At 39.1% G+C, this 23,163-nt stretch overlaps 2 non-coding genes across 2 annotated transcripts; both read right to left on the bottom strand.

Annotated features, from left to right (window-relative positions):
• Positions 1 to 21,300: 21,300 nt before the first annotated feature.
• Positions 21,301 to 21,372, bottom strand: TRNAE-CUC (transfer RNA glutamic acid (anticodon CUC)). The gene has a single exon. It is a non-coding gene; the product is annotated as a tRNA-Glu (tRNA).
• Positions 21,373 to 22,534: 1,162 nt separating this feature from the next.
• TRNAE-CUC (transfer RNA glutamic acid (anticodon CUC)) lies at positions 22,535 to 22,606 on the bottom strand. The gene has a single exon. It is a non-coding gene; the product is annotated as a tRNA-Glu (tRNA).
• Between the last annotated feature and the right edge of the window lie 557 nt (positions 22,607 to 23,163).

Below are 23,163 nucleotides of genomic sequence, written 5' to 3'. Positions count from 1 at the left end.
GTGTTTGGGGATTGAGAATATCTGGGTTTTTGAAACCTAGTGTTTGGGGATTGAGAATATCTGGGTTTTTGAAACCTAGTGTTTGGGGACTGAGAATATCTGGGATTTTAAAGCCTAGTGTTTGAGAACTGAGAATATCTGGGTTTATGAAACCTAGTGTTTGGGGACTGAGAATATCTGGGTTTTTGAAACCTAGTGTTTGGGGACTGAGAATATCTGGGTTTTTGAAACCTAGTGTTTGGGGACTGAGAATATCTGGGTTTTTGAAACCTAGTGTTTGGGGATTGAGAATATCTGGGTTTTTGAAACCTAGTGTTTGGGGATTGAGAATATCTGGGTTTTTGAAACCTAGTGTTTGGGGACTGAGAATATCTGGGTTTTTAAGGCCTAGTGTTTGGGGATTGAGAATATCTGGGTTTTTGAATACTAGTGTTTGGGGATTGGGAATATTTGGGTTTTTGAAACCTAGTGTTTGGGGATTGAGAATATTTGGGTTTTTGAAACCTAGTGTTTGGGGACTGAGAATATCTGGGTTTTTGAAGCCTAGTGTTTGGAGACTGAGAATATCTGGGTTTTTGAATCCTAGTGTTTGGGGATTGAGAATATCTGGGTTTTTGAATCCTAGTGTTTGGGGATTGAGAATATCTGGGTTTTTGAAACCTAGTGTTTGGGGACTGAGAATATCTGGGTTTTTAAAGCCTAGTGTTTGAGAACTGAGAATATCTGGGTTTATGAAACCTAGTGTTTGGGGACTGAGAATATCTGGGTTTTTGAAACCTAGTGTTTGGGGAATGAGAATATCTGGGTTTTTGAAACCTAGTGTTTGGGGATTGAGAATATCTGGGTTTTTGAAACCTAGTGTTTGGGGATTGAGAATATCTGGGTTTTTGAAACCTAGTGTTTGGGGATTGAGAATATCTGGGTTTTTGAAACCTAGTGTTTGGGGACTGAGAATATCTGGGATTTTAAAGCCTAGTGTTTGAGAACTGAGAATATCTGGGTTTATGAAACCTAGTGTTTGGGGACTGAGAATATCTGGGTTTTTGAAACCTAGTGTTTGGGGACTGAGAATATCTGGGTTTATGAAACCTAGTGTTTGGGGACTGAGAATATCTGGGTTTTTGAAACCTAGTGTTTGGGGACTGAGAATATCTGGGTTTTTGAAACCTAGTGTTTGGGGACTGAGAATATCTGGGTTTTTGAAACCTAGTGTTTGGGGATTGAGAATATCTGGGTTTTTGAAACCTAGTGTTTGGGGATTGAGAATATCTGGGTTTTTGCAACCTAGTGTTTGGGGACTGATAATATCTGGGTTTTTAAGGCCTAGTGTTTGGGGATTGAGAATATCTGGGTTTTTGAATACTAGTGTTTGGGGATTGGGAATATTTGGGTTTTTGAAACCTAGTGTTTGGGGATTGAGAATATTTGGGTTTTTGAAACCTAGTGTTTGGGGACTGAGAATATCTGGGTTTTTGAAGCCTAGTGTTTGGAGACTGAGAATATCTGGGTTTTTGAATCCTAGTGTTTGGGGATTGAGAATATCTGGGTTTTTGAATCCTAGTGTTTGGGGATTGAGAATATCTGGGTTTTTGAAACCTAGTGTTTGGGGACTGAGAATATCTGGGTTTTTAAAGCCTAGTGTTTGAGAACTGAGAATATCTGGGTTTATGAAACCTAGTGTTTGGGGACTGAGAATATCTGGGTTTTTGAAACCTAGTGTTTGGGGAATGAGAATATCTGGGTTTTTGAAACCTAGTGTTTGGGGATTGAGAATATCTGGGTTTTTGAAACCTAGTGTTTGGGGATTGAGAATATCTGGGTTTTTGAAACCTAGTGTTTGGGGACTGAGAATATCTGGGTTTTTAAGGCCTAGTGTTTGGGAACTGAGAATATCTGGGTTTTTGAATCCTAGTGTTTGGGGATTGAGAATATCTGGGTTTTTGAAACCTAGTGTTTGGGGATTGAGAATATCTGGGTTTTTGAAACCTAGTGTTTGGGAACTGAGAATATCTGGGTTTTTGAAACCTAGTGTTTGGGAACTGAGAATATCTGGGTTTTTGAAACCTAGTGTTTAGGGACTGAGAATATCTGGGTTTTTGAATCCAAGTGTTTGGGGATTGAGAATATCTGGGTTTTTGAAACCTAGTGTTTGGGGATTGAGAATATCTGGGTTTTTTAAACCTAGTGTTTGGGGACTGAGAATATCTGGGTTTTGAAAGCCTAGTGTTTGAGAACTGAGAATATCTGGGTTTATGAAACCTAGTGTTTGGGGACTGAGAATATCAGGGTTTTTGAAACCTAGTGTTTGGGGACTGAGAATATCTGGGTTTTTGAAACCTAGTGTTTGGGGATTGAGAATATCTGGGTTTTTGAAACCTAGTGTTTGGGGATTGAGAATATCTGGGTTTTTGAAACCTAGTGTTTGGGGACTGAGAATATCTGGGTTTTTAAAGCCTAGTGTTTGGGAACTGAGAATATCTGGGTTTATGAAACCTAGTGTTTGGGAACTGAGAATATCTGGGTTTTTGAAACCTAGTGTTTGGGGATTGAGAATATCTGGGTTTTTGAAACCTAGTGTTTGGGGATTGAGAATATCTGGGTTTTTGAAACCTAGTGTTTGGGGATTGAGAATATCTGGGTTTTTGAAACCTAGTGTTTGGGGACTGAGAATATCTGGGTTTTTGAAACCTAGTGTTTGGGGACTGAGAATATCGGTTTTTGAAACCTAGTGTTTGGGGACTGAGAATGTCTGGGTTTTTGAAACCTAGTGTTTGGGGACTGAGAATATCTGGGTTTTTGAATCCTAGTGTTTGGGGACTGAGAATATCTGGGTTTTTGAAACCTAGTGTTTGGGGACTGAGAATATCTGGGTTTTTGAAACCTAGTGTTTGGGGACTGAGAATATCTGGGTTTTTAAAGCCTAGTGTTTGGGGACTGAGAATATCTGGGTTTTTGAAACCTAGTGTTTGGGGACTGAGAATATCTGGGTTTTTGAAACCTAGTGTTTGGGGACTGAGAATATCGGTTTTTGAAACCAAGTGTTTGGGGACTGAGAATGTCTGGGTTTTTGAAACCTAGTGTTTGGGGACTGAGAATATCTGGGTTTTTGAAACCTAGTGTTTGGGGACTGAGAATATCTGGGTTTTTGAAACCTAGTGTTTGGGGACTGAGAATATCTGGGTTTTTAAAGCCTAGTGTTTGGGGACTGAGAATATCTGGGTTTTTGAAACCTAGTGTTTGGGGACTGAGAATGTCTGGGTTTTTGAAACCTAGTGTTTGGGGACTGAGAATATCTGGGTTTTTGAATCCTAGTGTTTGGGGACTGAGAATATCTGGGTTTTTAAAGCCTAGTGTTTGGGGACTGAGAATGTCTGGGTTTTTGAAACCTAGTGTTTGGGGACTGAGAATATCTGGGTTTTTGAAACCTAGTGTTTGGGGACTGAGAATATCTGGGTTTTTGAAACCTAGTGTTTGGGGACTGAGAATATCTGGGTTTTTAAAGCCTAGTGTTTGGGGACTGAGAATATCTGGGTTTTTGAAACCTAGTGTTTGGGGACTGAGAATATCTGGGTTTTTGAAACCTAGTGTTTGGGGACTGAGAATATCTGGGTTTATGAAACCTAGTGTTTGGGGACTGAGAATATCTGGGTTTTTGAAACCTAGTGTTTGGGGACTGAGAATATCTGGGTTTTTGAAACCTAGTGTTTGGGGACTGAGAATATCTGGGTTTTTGAAACCTAGTGTTTGGGGATTGAGAATATCTGGGTTTTTGAAACCTAGTGTTTGGGGATTGAGAATATCTGGGTTTTTGAAACCTAGTGTTTGGGGACTGAGAATATCTGGGTTTTTAAGGCCTAGTGTTTGGGGACTGAGAATATCTGGGTTTTTAAGGCCTAGTGTTTGGGGATTTAGAATATCTGGGTTTTTGAATACTAGTGTTTGGGGATTGAGAATATTTGGGTTTTTGAAACCTAGTGTTTGGGGATTGAGAATATTTGGGTTTTTGAAACCTAGTGTTTGGGGACTGAGAATATCTGGGTTTTTGAAACCTAGTGTTTGGAGACTGAGAATATCTGGGTTTTTGAATCCTAGTGTTTGGGGATTGAGAATATCTGGGTTTTTGAATCCTAGTGTTTGGGGATTGAGAATATCTGGGTTTTTGAAACCTAGTGTTTGGGGACTGAGAATATCTGGGTTTTTAAAGCCTAGTGTTTGAGAACTGAGAATATCTGGGTTTATGAAACCTAGTGTTTGGGGACTGAGAATATCTGGGTTTTTGAAACCTAGTGTTTGGGGAATGAGAATATCTGGGTTTTTGAAACCTAGTGTTTGGGGATTGAGAATATCTGGGTTTTTGAAACCTAGTGTTTGGGGATTGAGAATATCTGGGTTTTTGAAACCTAGTGTTTGGGGACTGAGAATATCTGGGTTTTTAAGGCCTAGTGTTTGGGAACTGAGAATATCTGGGTTTTTGAATCCTAGTGTTTGGGGATTGAGAATATCTGGGTTTTTGAAACCTAGTGTTTGGGGATTGAGAATATCTGGGTTTTTGAAACCTAGTGTTTGGGAACTGAGAATATCTGGGTTTTTGAAACCTAGTGTTTGGGAACTGAGAATATCTGGGTTTTTGAAACCTAGTGTTTAGGGACTGAGAATATCTGGGTTTTTGAATCCAAGTGTTTGGGGATTGAGAATATCTGGGTTTTTGAAACCTAGTGTTTGGGGATTGAGAATATCTGGGTTTTTTAAACCTAGTGTTTGGGGACTGAGAATATCTGGGTTTTGAAAGCCTAGTGTTTGAGAACTGAGAATATCTGGGTTTATGAAACCTAGTGTTTGGGGACTGAGAATATCAGGGTTTTTGAAACCTAGTGTTTGGGGACTGAGAATATCTGGGTTTTTGAAACCTAGTGTTTGGGGATTGAGAATATCTGGGTTTTTGAAACCTAGTGTTTGGGGATTGAGAATATCTGGGTTTTTGAAACCTAGTGTTTGGGGACTGAGAATATCTGGGTTTTTAAAGCCTAGTGTTTGGGAACTGAGAATATCTGGGTTTATGAAACCTAGTGTTTGGGAACTGAGAATATCTGGGTTTTTGAAACCTAGTGTTTGGGGATTGAGAATATCTGGGTTTTTGAAACCTAGTGTTTGGGGATTGAGAATATCTGGGTTTTTGAAACCTAGTGTTTGGGGATTGAGAATATCTGGGTTTTTCAAACCTAGTGTTTGGGGACTGAGAATATCTGGGTTTTTGAAACCTAGTGTTTGGGGACTGAGAATATCGGTTTTTGAAACCTAGTGTTTGGGGACTGAGAATGTCTGGGTTTTTGAAACCTAGTGTTTGGGGACTGAGAATATCTGGGTTTTTGAATCCTAGTGTTTGGGGACTGAGAATATCTGGGTTTTTGAAACCTAGTGTTTGGGGACTGAGAATATCTGGGTTTTTGAAACCTAGTGTTTGGGGACTGAGAATATCTGGGTTTTTAAAGCCTAGTGTTTGGGGACTGAGAATATCTGGGTTTTTGAAACCTAGTGTTTGGGGACTGAGAATATCTGGGTTTTTGAAACCTAGTGTTTGGGGACTGAGAATATCGGTTTTTGAAACCAAGTGTTTGGGGACTGAGAATGTCTGGGTTTTTGAAACCTAGTGTTTGGGGACTGAGAATATCTGGGTTTTTGAAACCTAGTGTTTGGGGACTGAGAATATCTGGGTTTTTGAAACCTAGTGTTTGGGGACTGAGAATATCTGGGTTTTTAAAGCCTAGTGTTTGGGGACTGAGAATATCTGGGTTTTTGAAACCTAGTGTTTGGGGACTGAGAATGTCTGGGTTTTTGAAACCTAGTGTTTGGGGACTGAGAATATCTGGGTTTTTAAAGCCTAGTGTTTGGGGACTGAGAATGTCTGGGTTTTTGAAACCTAGTGTTTGGGGACTGAGAATATCTGGGTTTTTGAAACCTAGTGTTTGGGGACTGAGAATATCTGGGTTTTTGAAACCTAGTGTTTGGGGACTGAGAATATCTGGGTTTTTAAAGCCTAGTGTTTGGGGACTGAGAATATCTGGGTTTTTGAAACCTAGTGTTTGGGGACTGAGAATATCTGGGTTTTTGAAACCTAGTGTTTGGGGACTGAGAATATCTGGGTTTTTAAAGCCTAGTGTTTGGGGACTGAGAATATCTGGGTTTTTGAAACCTAGTGTTTGGGGACTGAGAATATCTGGGTTTTTGAAACCTAGTGTTTGGGGACTGAGAATATCTGGGTTTTTGAAACCTAGTTTTTGGGGACTGAGAATATCTGGGTTTTTAAAGCCTAGTGTTTGGGGACTGAGAATATCTGGGTTTTTGAAACCTAGTGTTTGGGGACTGAGAATATCTGGGTTTTTGAAACCTAGTGTTTGGGGACTTAGAATATCTGGGTTTTTGAAACCTAGTGTTTGGGGACTGAGAATATCTGGGTTTTTGAAACCTAGTGTTTGGGGACTGAGAATATCTGGGTTTTTGAAACCTAGTGTTTGGGGTTGGGCTACAGAGATTCTGGATGCGCTGGGCGACAGGAATAGGGGGTATCGAATTTACATTTTTATTTTCTCTGCAAATTGTTAAAATTGGGACAACCATAAAACTTATATTGAAAATCTATTCGAATATAGAACCAGAGACCTGATTCAACAACATCCAAAACAGTGTTCGTTTCTATAGCTTGCTGAAACAGAGACCATTATAGCTAAAGGTTAAATTGATGTTAATATTACAAACCAATTTCTGGTTTATATTATTTATTAGATTTCTTACATGACGTAAGAACTGTTGAATATTTATCTCATCACGAGCTAGCTGTTCAGTTACTATTGCTAGGCGACTATAAAATTCGGATTGATTTAAGTTTATCATTACAAAGGTATTTACATTGTTTGTGTTATCCCGACTTACTTGTTATTTAGATGGGACGCGTTATGCCCTGTTCGAATGGACCTCCTCTCTTCTGATATTTCAATGTCTCAACGCTCTCTGTCTTCAATTGATCCCAGATTTTTTGTTTAATATACACAACGTTAGCTTAAGAATCGAAATTGAAATGTTTTTAAGTATTTACTTGTAAACAACCATTTGCGTGGAAAGACTCCACATCGTTGTTTGTTCGCCTTGTGGACGGAAATTACAAAAGGTGTCACAGTATCTATTCAATAATCTTGAACGTATGACCCAATGTATTGATACTATTTAGTTTTACCAAAAGCGCATAGATAACCAGAAAGTGAAGAACGAGAAGCCTACACCCCCATAGTCGATTCAAGATTTCCGTCCCCCTTACAGAGCGACGAGAAGAGTTGGTCTTATGCCGCGGCGGAGAGTTACTTTCGCGTAGTTTTACACAAGGTACATGCGTAAGTTGGCTCGAAAATATAGTTCACTTATTTCTTTATTTTCATGTCGTCTGCTATAGTTTAATTCCAAGGCCTAATATAATCTAGTCATTTAGGTAGTCAGGAATCGGCGCATTTGTCAAAATGTCAGATTTGAATTTTGCAAACATTTTAGAAAGCTACGAGAAGGATGACTTTTTCCTGATTGATAAAGACGGAAAACTTAAAGGTGTAATAGAATGCATGAAAAACAATATCAAAATTCAACTTAGCGAAACTTGAAAATTCAACGACGATTGAACCGAAAGAGCGCTAAAGAGCAACCGTTAAGCCTAGTTAAGCAGCCGATTTCTCAATAGTATTCCCCACTATCCCCAGGAGCCGCTAGCATCGCAAACTACTTTCCGCTTGCCACGTGACATTAACTATGACCTAATATATCTCTGATTCGATTGGTAGTTGAAAACGAGGCTCACCAACCACCCATTTGTGTCCCCCCTTTCTTCTCATTTTACACGAATACCGTTGCTAAAGGCTGGAAAGGTTTAATGTTCTTCACTTTCTGATCTATGCGCTTTTGGTTTTACTAAATTCAATTAAAAAAATGAAACTTTTGTCAAAAAATGGCTATAAAGCTCGACCGAAAACGTTCTGTAAATTTTTAGCGCATGGTCACGAAAGGGTCTACCAATGCCATCCCATATTACTTCCATTCCCTCTTGAATTTGGACAGCTGGCAAAAGAGGCAACACCATCATTTTGATTAAATCGCGGATGTTGTTCTGTTCCCGTGGCTAGTCCCTCTCTGTCTTATAATGACGATGAAGTTCAGGGCTCGCGGCGACTCTGCGATAAATTGCCTGAAGAAATTTTCACGGGGTTGGCATTTTTCTATTTTTTTGAAATGGAATTTAAAAACGATAACCTGTGTAGTGGAACCAACACCCACGTAGCCTCGCCAAAGGGAAATGGTCATGCTAAGTCCTTTGCATTCCCATTTCAAAGTCAGTCATGATGTCAGTAGACTGAAAATCGAGGTATTCTCGGCATAAGAAATCAAGAACCTCATCATACGCCCCCGCTGTTTTTCTGGTCATGAAAGCGTACACAAAAGGGATTACGTATTTAAAAAATAATAAGAATAAAATCTTGCTATCGCGATCAAAGGGAAAAAAATCGCTGACGTAATGCTTTGGTGGGCCGCCTTCAAAAAAAACTTCGAAAGTTCCATCTAAGAAGATTGACTTCATATCCGCCATAAAATGCTGCATCATATACCATGATACGAAAAAGTATTCCACACAGGTAGAATGCCCTGCAAAAAAGATTACGATTAAGAATGTTCTTATCATACCTGTATTGTTCCGCTTTGGGATCCTTGTTTAGCGCTTGAACAAGGCCTTCAAAAGTACTGACACTGTTAGGTTCGTTCCTTTCCATGGCGCGGTGCATTGAACGACAACTTGGGAACGATACACCCATCACATTGTGGCTAAATTTGTATTAACGGGGTATATGGTCAGTAAAATACAGTATCGTTAATTATGAATATAATTAATACAAGAACGAAAAATTGCTAGGCTCCAATGTGCTAAGATAGTAAAGCTGGCTGAAGGTGCTAAGGCCTCTTTCTCTATTCCATATACAGGGTGATTCTAAAATGGTGGTATAACCGAACTACTGCGGGTTCTATGAGCGATTTTAAGTCGAAAATGTTCTATGGCATTTTGTCATCCAGGCCACCGTTTAAAAGTTCTGATAAGGATCATTTACGGATGACCCCTTAAAATTAATTAAATTAATCAAAAGCCCAGCGGGTTGAATACATTTTTTAAGGGAACTCACGTGTTTAGTAATCGCGCTCGCGATTTACTTCCCCGTGAACTCCATAAAGAAGTCCTCCACCAATGTAAGCTTGAAAATGGGTTCAAATGGGAAGATTCATGCCGAATTGAGAAAAACCTAACCCAATGGGGAAATGGATTGCAAATTAATAAAAAAGGACCAAATGGGAAGATTCTTGCCGGATTGAGAAAAACCTTACCAAAGGTTTAATGTTTTATTTCCACTCTCTTCTGAGAATCGCAAAATGAAGTGAAGCTTTTCAAGCAAAATTACACGTATTTTTGTTTAAAGCGGATCAAAACTTAATTTTAACAATTTGATCGTCAAAGGAGTAAGAAGTTACGGAACACATGGGCTCTACTGCAATGTAACGTATAAATTGTAAAGTCAGATGCCAAATTAAGAAATCAACTAAATGCCAGTTTTTGGCGGTGTAGCGTGTTTTGCCTCATGGAATGAGAGTCTGTTCTCACATTCGATTCTCAAAACTTGATGCATCGCTGGCTTTTGTTTGCTTTCGTGGCCGGATTTAAAATACTAACTGTAAAGTCAGTTGGAATTTGGAAGGGTATTAAAGCTGCAAAACGCGCAAGAGTTCAAATTGTAGTGGTTTTCTGACATCTTTGGCGGTAATTTGGAAAGTTTATGAAGAGTGGACGTAATAACCCGCCAATTCTTTTCTGTGGTGAATCCAAGAGTTAAAGTAGCATCGCAACGACCTTGACGACAAGTGGCCATTATCAGTTTAGTTTTTGATTAAGCGCTGTAATTAGTGGAGGGCCATACCAGCGCCCTCGAATCGCTTTTTACTCTCTACCATCGGGCGCAATGTAACCGCAGCAATCAGAAGTAATGCAGGAAGCTAGGAATGAACCAAAGCATTTCCCAGGCGAGGGCGAAGTGAAGTGGTCGAGCATACCTCTCGCGGATTCTTATTATAGGAATTGCTGGAACTGTCCCCCTTCATGGTCTACGCATAGCCGTGACCGTCGGACTATGGAAAAGCATGCCCTCCTTGTCTCACCACTTTGTCTGATGATGTCAAACGCACCAAAGATCCTCGCGGGAAGGGTTTCTTCGTCAGGGACTTCCGTTGCGTAAACTAAATCCTTCACGCGGCCCCAAAGGAAGTAGTCGAGTGGTGTAAGGTCTGGCGATCTGGCAGGCCAAGGCGTGGGTCAAACGCCTCGTCTAGATATGCCCGCACTTGACGGCCAATGTGCGGCGGTGCCCCATTGTGCTGAAACCATAGTTGCGCACGATCAGCCAATGGTAGTGTTCGTCCAACACATCTTGAACATCCGTTTGCAAAAACTCCAAATAACGTTCCGCGTTAAGACGAAACGGAAGGATAAATGGACCAATCAGGGTGTCGCCTAGCATACCGGCCCAAATGTTTATACGCCATTTTTCTTGAAAACTTGCGTTGCGAATGAGATGCGGATTTTCGTGAGCCCAATAGTGCAAGTTGTGTAAGTTTAGAATGCCCTTCCTTGTGAACTGTGCCTCATCCGACCAGAGAATACGGCCACGGAAATGGTCGTCCACATCATGATGTTCCAAGAGCCATTGGTAGAACAATTAACGCCTTGGAAAATCGAGGGGTCGCAATTGCTGCACTCTTTGGTAATGGTATGGGTGTTGATTATCATCGTGAATGGTTCGCCAAACGATCGGCTGGGGAATGTTGAGCATCCTACTGACACGTGTAGTGCTGAGAGTGGGGTCGTTTGACACCATATCCAAAACATTTTCCTCGACTGCCACTGCTCTTAATGCTGGACGTCCACGATCCACCCCTTGAATCAAAACGCTTCCAGTTGCCCGCAATCTTTCCTGTGTTCTTGATATCACGCGAGAATCTGGGTGACGCCTATTATATGGAAACAATTCCGCGTAACGACGCGATGCGGCTTCGTAGTTTCCTTCACAATAGCCTAAAGCTAGTATCATATCGGTGTATTCACCGGTTGTATAAACTGCCATCAGTCGTTCTAGGCTCAAAAAGCGGTTTACTAAAACTTGGTTTTTAAAAAAGCGGGTTGGTTTCGTTCACTGTCTGCGCTGTTTAAAATCTAATTTTAAATAGGCTTAAGAATTGTTGGGAAGATCCTAGTCACGAGACTTTAGCACAGTAAAAGGCTGCACGTGCCATTACAAAATTTTTATATGTTTACGCGCGACGGCGAATATCAGTTTGAAATTTCAAGAAAACCAAGGCTTAGCTCAAAAACACAAGCAAGGAGCTTTAATACCCTTCCAAATTCCAACTGACTTTACAGTTAGTATTTTAAATCCGGCCACGATATTCTATATGATTCTAGTTGGCGGAGGAAGGACACTGAACCAAAAAAATCAATGAAACTGAAATATCAATCAATCATCTACTGAAAGAGGTACCAACCTACTTTTTTAAAAAGAAGGTAAATAAGGATTAGATGGCTTGCTGCTTCAAACAAGATTTTTAATCATGAAGAGAATATTTTGTTAATTTAGGTCAAATTTAGAAATTAGGTAATCGAGTTGATATGAATAAAGCACTTTTTGCCCGTGTCTATTTTAAACTTTAATCACAGATTTCGCTTACCATTTCACAAGCATAATAAACACTACTGAAGGATGCAAATCTATCTGTGATAGGTAACGGTGACCAATGTAGCAATTTTCCCAATTTATCGGCTTCAACTTCATTTGCACATTTCTAGTCTTTAATTTGAAATGTTGCGAGAAATTTGAATTGAATATAAGTAGATATCTCTTTCAGTAGATAATTTTTGATGTTGATATTAAAGATTTATTAGGTTAAAAAAAATTGGTATTGGTATTTCAATTAAGCTTTGATATCAACATCGGTTAATTTAAGATATGGGCTTATGATGGTAGTCTGTTTATAAGATTAAATCGTTACTTTAAGTGTCACTAGACAGTATCTACCTACAAAATCGAAAGTTAACTTTATAACCATCTCCTCATCACAGGAATCCGAGGGTCAATTTCTTATATCATTGACATTTGATAATCTGACGAAGGCTCACTATAGCTCAGACTGCTCAGTCAACTTTTGGCAAGGCCTAATACCGTTTTGCTTGACTGTCGCCGTCAAATTCCTTTTAAAGCATAGATCATATAGTATCAACCCTTGATTTTCATTTCGCAACACACGTTGGATTCGTAAACCTCGACGCGTACCACGATTAGAAGCATTAAAATGTAAAAACAACACACTGACCGCATACATTTTTAATAAATTTCTCACCACAACGGTTTTCGGGGCTGAAGCGACCGAAAACAGCCGGCGATAAAGAAAAACCCTCCGGCCCGTTAAAGGGGGTAGTTTCGAGGGAACGAAATTCAAATGCATGGCGCGTCCCTTCAACAAAAAACATTGAATTCGTAAATGCGGATGTTTTACGCAATTACAATATTGAAATTTTATACAATTAAGTAATATCAGAAGGGGATAATAGAGGAAGGACGACACTCTGTAGCCTCTTAATACTTTAGTTATGTAACGTCATTCTTCCCAGGCTCACCCTTTTCGTTTGCTTTCCCGCTCTTCAAACTTCAGACGGGAATCGCACCGTAAGATGAATTTTTTAACTGTTTGGAACTAAATCCCCAGAAATCCACTCCCTAACGTCGTCCCATAACGTGGGACAAAAATCCACAAGCGCGTCTTGCCAAATATTTATACGCTAATAGAGTAATGATGATGGAACTATTTATCATATATGTGATTCGGTTTAGTAACCTTGATCCAAATGTTCCGATGTTGAGAAGAATGACGTTACACTTACCCCGCTTTGTGGTACACTTCTCTCGAAGAGAAGTATTATATACTTCTGGTAATATTTAAGAAAACAAAGCACTCATTTTAAGTCTAAACTTTAAAAATACGACGCTACGAGATGGACAAGTATCGGGCCTTAAAACGAGGGGCAAAAAATATTTTTTATTAAATGCCAAAAATCAACGGTGCGAAGTTTAGAAATAGATTATAGGTGGAAAATTATGAAATTAGGCTTATATTAAAGCTTGAAACCTAATTTATATTATATTTAAAATCCAGCCATGTGCAAATCCTCAAAAAATATGAAACTGACAACGAAAAAGGACCCTTTCTCAATTTTTTTCCCCTTAAAGAAAAATGGCGGACACAAACGGGGTGAAAATGGGGAAAAGAGCTATCCAAATGACAATTTGGCCGAAGATTGTTTTAGAGAATCGAAAACGAAAAGTAAAATTCTTTGGAAAACGTGCCAATTTTCGTTACATCACGGGAGGACAGATGAAAGACAGAGTTAAAGTATTAAATAAAAAATAAGGCGTTAAAAAAAGGAATAATGTATTGGAATTGAAGGTAAAGAAGAGCTTTAAAAAGGACGCAATTTTTATGTTGTAGAGGCAAGTCTTGATTTTGAAGAAATAATCAGAAAAACTCCATTTGAGAGCAAATCGGTTTTCCAAAAGTTATTGATGAGCGAACAATTGAAATTACTCCAAACCAAAAAATCCAGGCCAAGAAAATGGCATCCAGCAATAATACAGTGGTGTATTTCGATAAAAGCTAGGTCTCCTTGTGCATACGAAGCCGTGCGTTAAGTAATTTCATTGCCTTCTCAGCGTACTCTTTATAAGTACTCTGTGGACCTAACTACAAAAAGTGAATTTAACGATGCCAGTCTCTTGGAAATGAGAGGAAAAATTGATATAGAAAATATGGACGAACACCAAAAGTATTTCACGTTAATCCTTGACGAAATTCAAATAAAACAGGAACTGGCATTCAACAGCAGTACAGGAGAATTAATTGGAGCTGCAAATCTTAATGAATTCCGAAATAAATTCATTGAATTAGATAATTACTTTAAAGGAAAGGTTGAAATTGCAAACATAAACTTGGCAAATCAAATTCTTCAGTACATGGTCAGAGGACTGATGACCAATTTTAAGTATCCATTCGCGTTATTTCCTTGTGGAAATATATACGCAGAAGAGTTATTTCCTTAATTTGGGAGGGAATCGAGAATTTACAAGCAGCGGGATTTCGAATTCTCGCTGTAATATGTGATAAAGCTTCCACGAATATGAAACTAATTAAAATTTCTACGGAGATTGATAAAGAAGTAAACAATCACAGAGTGGGGTATAAAACCAAAAATCCTTTCAATAACGGTGAAACCTTGTATTTCGTGTCGGATGTTTGTCACATAAAACATCTAAAAATGGACTAAACAAGAGTGGTAAAATGAAGAAACACAAAGGTGGTTCAGTTAAACCAATCAGACTTTTAAAAAAATGGAAAACATTTGCTATGGCAGCATATAGTTGATGCTTATGAAATTGATTCAAAGTCCTTGCTAAGGTTAGCGCCCAAGTTGACATACAATCATGTGTATCCTAATGCGCACAGTTGTATGAGAGTAAAGCTTTCAACCCAAATCCTGAGCAGTACTACCGCCAACGCTGTCGAGCAATTGGTTGGGAGATAAAGCGGAAGAGGCTGTCAAGTTTTTAAGACTTTTTGACGCTTTTTTTGACATCTTGAATATTTCTAACACCTACGCATTCTTCACAAAGAAGAAACCTGAATTAGAACCATTGATGAACATAACCCACTGGCGTTTTAAGGTATTAAAGTACAAAAACTAACAAAATGTATAATTCCAGAAATTTTAAGAACTTTAAATTATTTCTAGTGGCTAGAGGATGATTTTCTCGGTTACTTAGACGAATGGGAATCTGAAGTAAGCCAATTGAAGTTGAAGAAGATTTCGACAACAATAAAATGCTACTTAGTAGGGAAACTCTTGAAGGCATAAGAATAACAGGTAAAATAAACTAGAATAATCCCAAATTCGAACTCTCTTTAATTCTTTTAGTTTATTCAACTATAGAGATTGTAAAATTTTTGATAGAAAAAGGAGCACCCTACATATTAACAGCGAATTTAAATCAGGATTTGGTTGAAAACTATTTTGGACGTCAGAGAGGATCTGGTGGTTCTAGGGAAAATCCCACCGTTAGTCAATATGGGCAAGAGGCTAAAAGACTTAAACTCATGAAATCTATTATACCTAAAGTTAAAAATGGAAATTGCACGCCAACCCAGAAAAAACGGTGTAACCGAAAAACAATTGCTCGTAAGGAACTTCATGAAGAGCCACAAGATGTTGCACAAACCCATAATAAATCAGAAAATTTATTGGAGAAATAAATAAATAAATACATCTATCAATCAATCAAGTTTTCTTTACTCTTAGTGAAAGGCTTATTTAAATTTCTATGGGTTAGAACTTTAAGCTCTTTCCTTATACCGCTGCTAGTTAAACTGTCCTTTTTTGCATTCTGGTATACATTTTTATGCTTCTCGTTAATCCCTTCAAGTGACAGTTAATAAGAATTCTAAAACATTTTCTCCTGGCCGATTTCAAATTTTTCTTCTCATCCCCCCTCAAATTTTTCTTCTCATCCCCCCATCGTTTTTCCCAATTTTCCATTATAAATATATCTTCCTCTAAAATATCAATGATCTTAGCATTTCTACTTTCATTGTCTCTTAAAGGTGCATCAGACTGCACAAAAGGAACTATCTTCTCACAGGTATATTTAAAAAATCATATGCTAGTTTTGACAAATATAACAACCCTCCCTATCTTGAGTTGCAGTCCACCGGTGATATGCTTCGGTTGCATCACTCTTCTTAACTAAGCACTTTCTTGAAAATTTTGGGCTTCCGTAGAGGCTAATTAATTGGTTCACGGTGTACCGAGATATCTGATGAATTATTTTCAATTCTTTGTCTCTTGCTGCATCACTTAAGTCTGACTTTTTGATTTGTGTTTCTTTGACCTTCTTAGCGAATTTTTCTTTTTCCAAATAATTAGAATAAAGTTCATTGAAAAGACGTTGAGTAAACATTTAAGTCGATACACCCTGATCCTTTGGTCCAAGCATCCTAAATGGCTCCATATGTAAAAAAGACATTTTTAACTTCTCGGCAAATTCTCCTTTGGTAAAAAGCCCGTGTCTTTTACTGTAAAATTTTCTTTATCTAAAAGCCCCGGTGTGTCATCCATAAATACTGATAAAAAGTCGAATCCATCTTCTGAAAGCTCTGTAATTTTACTTTTCTTGATTTCTTCTAAAGCGTCCTAACACAAGAGATATTATTTTTAATTGGGAGCTAACATTATAACATGGCACTAAGAACTTACAACAATTGGCTTCGGCCTCCCAACAAAAGTCACCTTTTGTAAATCTGAAGAACTACAAAGAATCGCCCCTAAATTTTCTTATAAGTACTTTTCATCAAGTTTAATGCCTGAAAAAATAAGAAAGTATTATATTAGCACGCGCTTTATACAAGTTTGTCAATAGATAGTTGGGTACTGGCAAGCTGGCTCCCAAGTTTTGTAAATATTCACTTACCTTCTTCACTCTTTTTTCGTTGGGCCTTTGTGGGTTTCTTTGAATTGTATTTTTTGATATAATTATGATCTACCGAAATATCCTTAATTACGCTTTTATTCTTGATTTTATAAAAGAGAAATCGCGTCTACATCTCCACTGGTAAGAAAAATGCACGTGTCATGGTCTCCTTGACAGACCAAGGGCCAAAATCGAAGATTTTCCAACCGGTTTTAACATATGTTTTTTGTTATTATTTTTCTGGGGCGAGATGGCGCGAAGCAGTGTATCCAATGAATGACGTCATATTTTTTATCAGGATATTCCCCCGTTTTCGAGCCCCCCATAGCCATTACGGACAGGGAGAGGGAAAGGCTTTACAAAACAACTCCGTACCCAGGGACAGGCTCCAACGATCCCCGTTGGCTTCCAGCAGCCCCTTTTATCGGAATTGTATAATATAACTGTAAATTTTAACCTTTAAGCAATAAATGATTTATACCACGGACTCGTCTTCGTTCTCTTGTAGCAAGCCCGAGTGGCCTTACCGACATCCTCTACCACGGCCTCGGGATGGCATGATATCCCCACGTTCTTGGGGTGGCACGATACCACGGCCTCGAGGCCTTCCAATACCACGGCCTCGGGGCCTTCCAGATCGCATTCCATGTGGAGGGATCGGCCCAGGGCCTTTGGGCCTTCCAGATCGTCGACCGATCGCCGCCCCACGGCCTCGGGCGGGTCGACCTATGGCCCTATTATCACCTCGGCGGCCTCTTGCGCGATTAGCTTCATCCCATTTAAAGAGTTGAACTCTTACCGTGCAATTTTCGGAAATTTGAAATAGGCGATCCATATTGTTAACTAGTAGATGGATTTGACTTATGGATCTTCGGCGACGCAGTTTGATTTTTTTTCGGCGCATGAGCAGCCGGTGTGTTCGTCCAACAGCCATTCACTGGCTTTCAATTTAAAGGACGATTTTCGACAAACTGTCGTCAGCAATTTGCGAATGGTTTTTTCCGCATGCGAATGAGATTTTAGTTCCTAATCGGGATAATTTACATTTAATAAATTATTATAAGATAGGCAAGTTAGAAGGCACATTATAATTCAATTATCCGTTTTTAACAACTGCTCTTTGTTAAGATTATGGCCAAATGAATATTAATATAAAAGAAGTGTGATTTAATCCGTGTACACACCGTTAAGCGACTGATTTGCTCCTCGCATAAACATTTAAAGATAATTATTAAATCTTACTTCTTGGGCAGCTTGATTACCGAACCCAAATACCATTACCTTAGCGTTACCCTCAACGCACATTTTACCAATAATGCTTAGAAGACGTTTTTCAATCTCGGTTAATTCTACGGGGCTTTTCTTCCCACCACCGGTCCCACAGGCTGAATTCTTAATTGCAGCTGCCTTCCCTTTGGTGTCCGATTTCCAATCAGCCCATGACTGAAGCAATAAACAATAGTCAAATGACTGTACTTAACACAAAACCACGTCAAAGGTGTACCAACCTTCCATTTTTTCACGTCTTTCACTGCACCAAGTGCATCCGTATTTAACATCTCTGCCAATTGAGCCCACGATCTATCTTGCGCGAATTTTGTGTATTCCGCAGATAACCTCGCAGAAACTAATTCAGGGTGAGCCTCAAAATGGTCTAGTATCACTAGACGTTGTTTTTCCGATACTTTTATCGCAAGTGGAGCCATTCTCAGCTTTAAATGTAGAAGAAAGTATACCATGAATTTATAAGATATATTCAAAATTCATGAAAATTTTATTTTCATACAGCATTATGACATTTATAATTTGGACTTCTTTGTCAGCCTATTTGAATTAGTTAAGAAACCACTTTATTAATTACAAATGCAGACTATGTGGATAAACTAAGAATTGGATAGTTAACTACTATTTAATGTAATGTCATTTAGTAATTATAACCAAAAAGCCTATTATATGTGAGAGTGGAAAATGTCCTCACATGAGATTATTTAACTTAGGTTTACCGTAAAAATAGCAACTTCTTCACCATTAACTCGGTAAAGCAATAATAGTATTAACGCAACATAACATATAAACACAATTTAAACATATTTTCATAGTTAACAATAAAATATTCAATTGTTACTTATAATTTTTGTTGATTTAATGGCCTAAGATGGGCGTCTTGAGGACGTTGGTTGCGATTCACTTGTCCTATATTTCTTGGCAAATTTTGCCGACCACCTCTAGGTCGGCCAACAGGCCGCCGTATTTGCGGCTGTGCGGCGGGTTGTTCCCTAAAATTCTCCTGGTCCATTTCTTCTGGTTCTAGAGGCGGATCTTGGTCCTCTTCAACCTGGTCTTGTGGACGGTTGATATTATCATGGGGGGGCTCGAACAACTGGGCGTCGCCCTTCATAAAGTCTTTCTCCGCGGCCCATTTCAGGTCATTCGTAAGCTCCTTCGTAATATACGTTCATAGTAATATTACAATTATCCGAAGTAGATATCAGTCTATCCATGTTGTTGACTAGATTGTTGTTAACGGTAATAGTTAGTATAGGGCGCTGTAGGTTAGCGGTGGCATAGGGGCTAGCCACCACCCCTCTATGCATTGTAAAGGGGCCCACCTGTAAATAAGTCGCGAGTTGACTTAGTGTGGACATCCCTTCCTAGACCAAGCTTAGATTATTATTATTAGATTTTGAAATAAAAACATTTATTATTTTGGTATTAACCTTAGTTTTACTTAAGGGTAAGACTATGAGAAATTTCATCCTGTATTGCTTACAGACTAGGAGGATTCATACCATTTACATTAGGAGGCCTGGTTTTAGACTCATTCAGTGAGTCAGGCCTCCTTGCGTAACACCTTAAGCCTGGCCTCCCGTGTAAATGGTATGAATCGTCCTAGTCTGTAAACTATGTATAAACTGAAGCTGCACTATCCCTTTAAATTTTAGGCGGTGGAAAAATTGGAAAGATTAGGGTGCCATAGCCGAGGGTAGAGAATGGAATTGGCTAGACCGAGCATGGATAACTCATAAGTTCATAAGATATGTTCACCAAAAGTTTGTATCTGGAGCTTGTCATGAAGTGGCCAAATCTGGACAATAACAGTAAACACTGATTTCAATAGAGATTGAACTTACATGGTAGCAGCAACAGTAAAATGCACAGAATTCTTTTACACAACAAACTAGCTAAGCCTAATCCTTCCGTAAAGAATGCGCGTGCTGAAATAAAATATCAGTTGTCAGCACGCGCAAAGCTATAGAGCTATTTCAGAGGGGGTAATGGCTACGTTAAAAAATGCTATTTGCTCATTGTAACAGATACATAAAAATATCTGAGAACTGAACCCTTGGCCATTCTGATGCTTCACTGGTATAATTATCAAGTTTCTCCTCGTAAGGATCGTTGACTAATAAAGTTTTTAGAAAACTGACCTCCGATACCGGGAATTGAACCCGGGCCTTCTGGGTGAAAGCCGGATATCCTATCCACAAGACCATATCAGATCCGTTCAGTTTTACACAATTAAGCTCCTAGTATCGTTGATTAATAAAATTTATAGAAAACTGACCTCCGATACCCGGAATTGAACACGGGCCTTCTGGGTGAAAGCCTGATATCCTATCCACTAGACCATATCAGATCCTTTCAGATTTTCACAATTGAGCTTCTAGTATTGTTGATGAATAAAGAATTTAGAAAACTGACCTCCGATACCGGGATTTGAACCCGGGCCATCTGGGTGAAAGCCAGATATCCTATCCACTAGACATTATCGGATCCAGTCAGTTTTTCACAATTGAGCTCCTAGTATCGTTGATTAACAAATAATTTAGAAAATTGACCTCCGATACCGGGAAATGAACACGGGCCTTCTGGGTGAGAGCCAGATTTCCTATCCAATAGACCATATCGGATCTGCTTGGGTTTTCACAATTGAGCTCCTAGTATCGTTTCTTAATAAAGTTTTTGGAAAACTGACCTCCGATACCGGGAATTGAACCCGGGCCTTCTGGCTGAATGCCAGATATTCTAGCCACTAGACCATATCGGATCAGTTTGGTTTTTCACAATTGAGCTCCTGGTATCGTTGATTAATAAAATTTATAGAAAACTGACCTCCGATACCGGGAATTGAAACCGGGCCTTCTGGGTGAAAGCAAGATATTCTATCCACTAGACCATATCGGATCTGTTTGGTTTATCACACTTGATCTCCTAGTATCGTTTCATAATAAAGCTTTTTTAGAAAACTGACATCCGCTACCGGGAATTGAACCCGGGCTTTCTGAGCGAAAGCCAGATATCCTAGCCACTAAACCACATCGGATCTGCTTGGATTTCACAATTGAGCTTCTTGTATCGTTTCAAAATAAAGTTTTTTAGAAATCTGACCTCCGATACCGGGAATTGAACCCGGGTCTACTGGGTGAAAGCCAGATATCCTAGCCACTAGACCATATCGTATCCAATTGGCCTTTCACAATTGTGCTCCTAGTATCGTTGATCAATAAAATTTATAGAAAACTAACCTCTGATACCAGGCAATAAACCCGGACCTTCTGGGTGAAAGCAAGATATTCTAGCCACTAGACCATATCGGATCTGTTTGGTTTATCACTAGTGAGCTCCTAGTATCGTTGACTAATAAAATCTATAGAAAACTGACCTCCGATACCGGGAATTGAACCCGGGCCTTCTGGGTGAGAGCCAGATATTCTAGCCACTAAACCGTATCGGATCTGTTTGGTTTATCACAATTGAGCTCCTAGTATCGTTGATTAATGAAATTTATAGAAAACTGACCTCCGATACCGGGAATTGAACCCGGACCTTCTGGGTGAAAGCAAGATATCCGAGCCACTACACCATATCGGATATGTTTGGTTTAGCACAATTGAACTCCTTGTATCGTTGATTAATAAAATTTACAGAAAACTGACCTCCGATACCGGGAATTGAAACCGGCCTTCTGGGTGAAAGCCAGATATCCTAGCTTCTAGACCATATCGGATCTGCTTGGGTTTTCACAATTGAGTTTCTGGTATCGTTTCATAATAAAGTTTTTTAGAAAACTGACCTCCGATACCGGGAATTGAACCCGGGTCTACTGGGTGAAAGCCAGATATCCTAGCCACTAGACCATATCGTAACTAACCGGCTTTTCACAATTGTGCTCCTTGTATCGTTGATCAATAAAATTTAAAGAAAACTAACCTCTGATACCAGGCAAAAAACACGGACCTTCTGGGTGAAAACAAGATATCCTAGCCATTAGACCCTATCGGATCCGTTCAGTTCTTCACAATTGAGCTCCTAGTATTGTTTCTTAATAAAGTTTATGGAAAACTGACCTCCGATACCGGGAATGGAACCCGGGCCTTCTGGGTGAGAGCCATATATTCTAGCCACTAGACCATACCGGATCTGCTTGAATTTTCACAATTGAGCTTCTTGTATCCTTTCATAATTAAGTTTTTTAGAAAACTGACCTCTGATACCAGGCAATGAACCCGGACCTTCTGTGTGAGAGCAAGATATCCTAGCCACTAGACCATATCGTATCTGTTTGAATTATCACAATTGAGCTCGTGGTATCGTTGATTAATAAAATTTATAGAAAACTGAGCTCCGATACCGGGAATTGAACCCGGGCCTTCTGGGTGAAAGCCTGATATCCTAGCGACTAGACCATATCGGATCTATTTGGTTTATCACAATTGAGCTCGTAGTATCGTTGATTAATAAAATTTACAGAAAACTGACCTCCGATACCGGGAATTGAACCCGGGCCTTCTGAGTGAAAGCCTGATATCCTAGCCACTAGACCATATCGGATCTATTTGGTTTATCACAATTGAGCTCGTAGTATCGTTGATTAATAAAATGTATAGAAAACTGACCTCCGATACCGGGAATTGAACCCGGGCCTTCTGGGTGAGAGTCAGACATCCTAGCCACTAGACCATATCGGATACGTTTGGTTTATCCAGGGAGCCCACTCTTAAATTTAAATTCCTTATGGGAAAAATAGGAATTTTTTTCCGGAATTATAGGATTTTATAGGAGAAAAAATGTGTTTTTATAGGAAAATATAGGACTAAAAATGCTCATATATAATACAAATCGCAAAAAATAAAACATAACAAATTGGATTTTACTTTGAAAACTCAGAAGAACTTAATTAAAATATAATATAATATTTAAAAAATTCTAAGCGAGCTCCGCAATTTCGGTGTCTATTCAAATGTCATCTCGATAAAAACAGCTAAATTTTGACAAATTTGATGCTAAACTATACGAAAACTTCGACTTAGTCAAAAATATAGGATATTATAGGACCTTTCATGAAATTATAGGATAATATAGGACTGCTTCAAAAATATAGGAATTATAGGACCGGTGCGCTCCCTGAATGGTATAAACTGAGGCTGCACTATCCCTTTAAATTTTAGGCGGTGCAAAAATTGGAAAAATTAGGGTGCCATAGCCGAGGGTAGAGAATGGAATTGGCTAGACCGAGCATGGATAA

This window comes from Phalangium opilio, unplaced genomic scaffold (genome assembly GCF_054372755.1).
Source record: "Phalangium opilio isolate 3A_F unplaced genomic scaffold, DU_Popi_V2 ptg000078l_1, whole genome shotgun sequence".
Lineage (NCBI taxonomy): Eukaryota > Metazoa > Arthropoda > Arachnida > Opiliones > Phalangiidae > Phalangium > Phalangium opilio.
The sequence above is the reverse complement of the archived record's forward strand: the minus strand, read 5'-3'. Positions and strand labels throughout refer to the sequence as shown.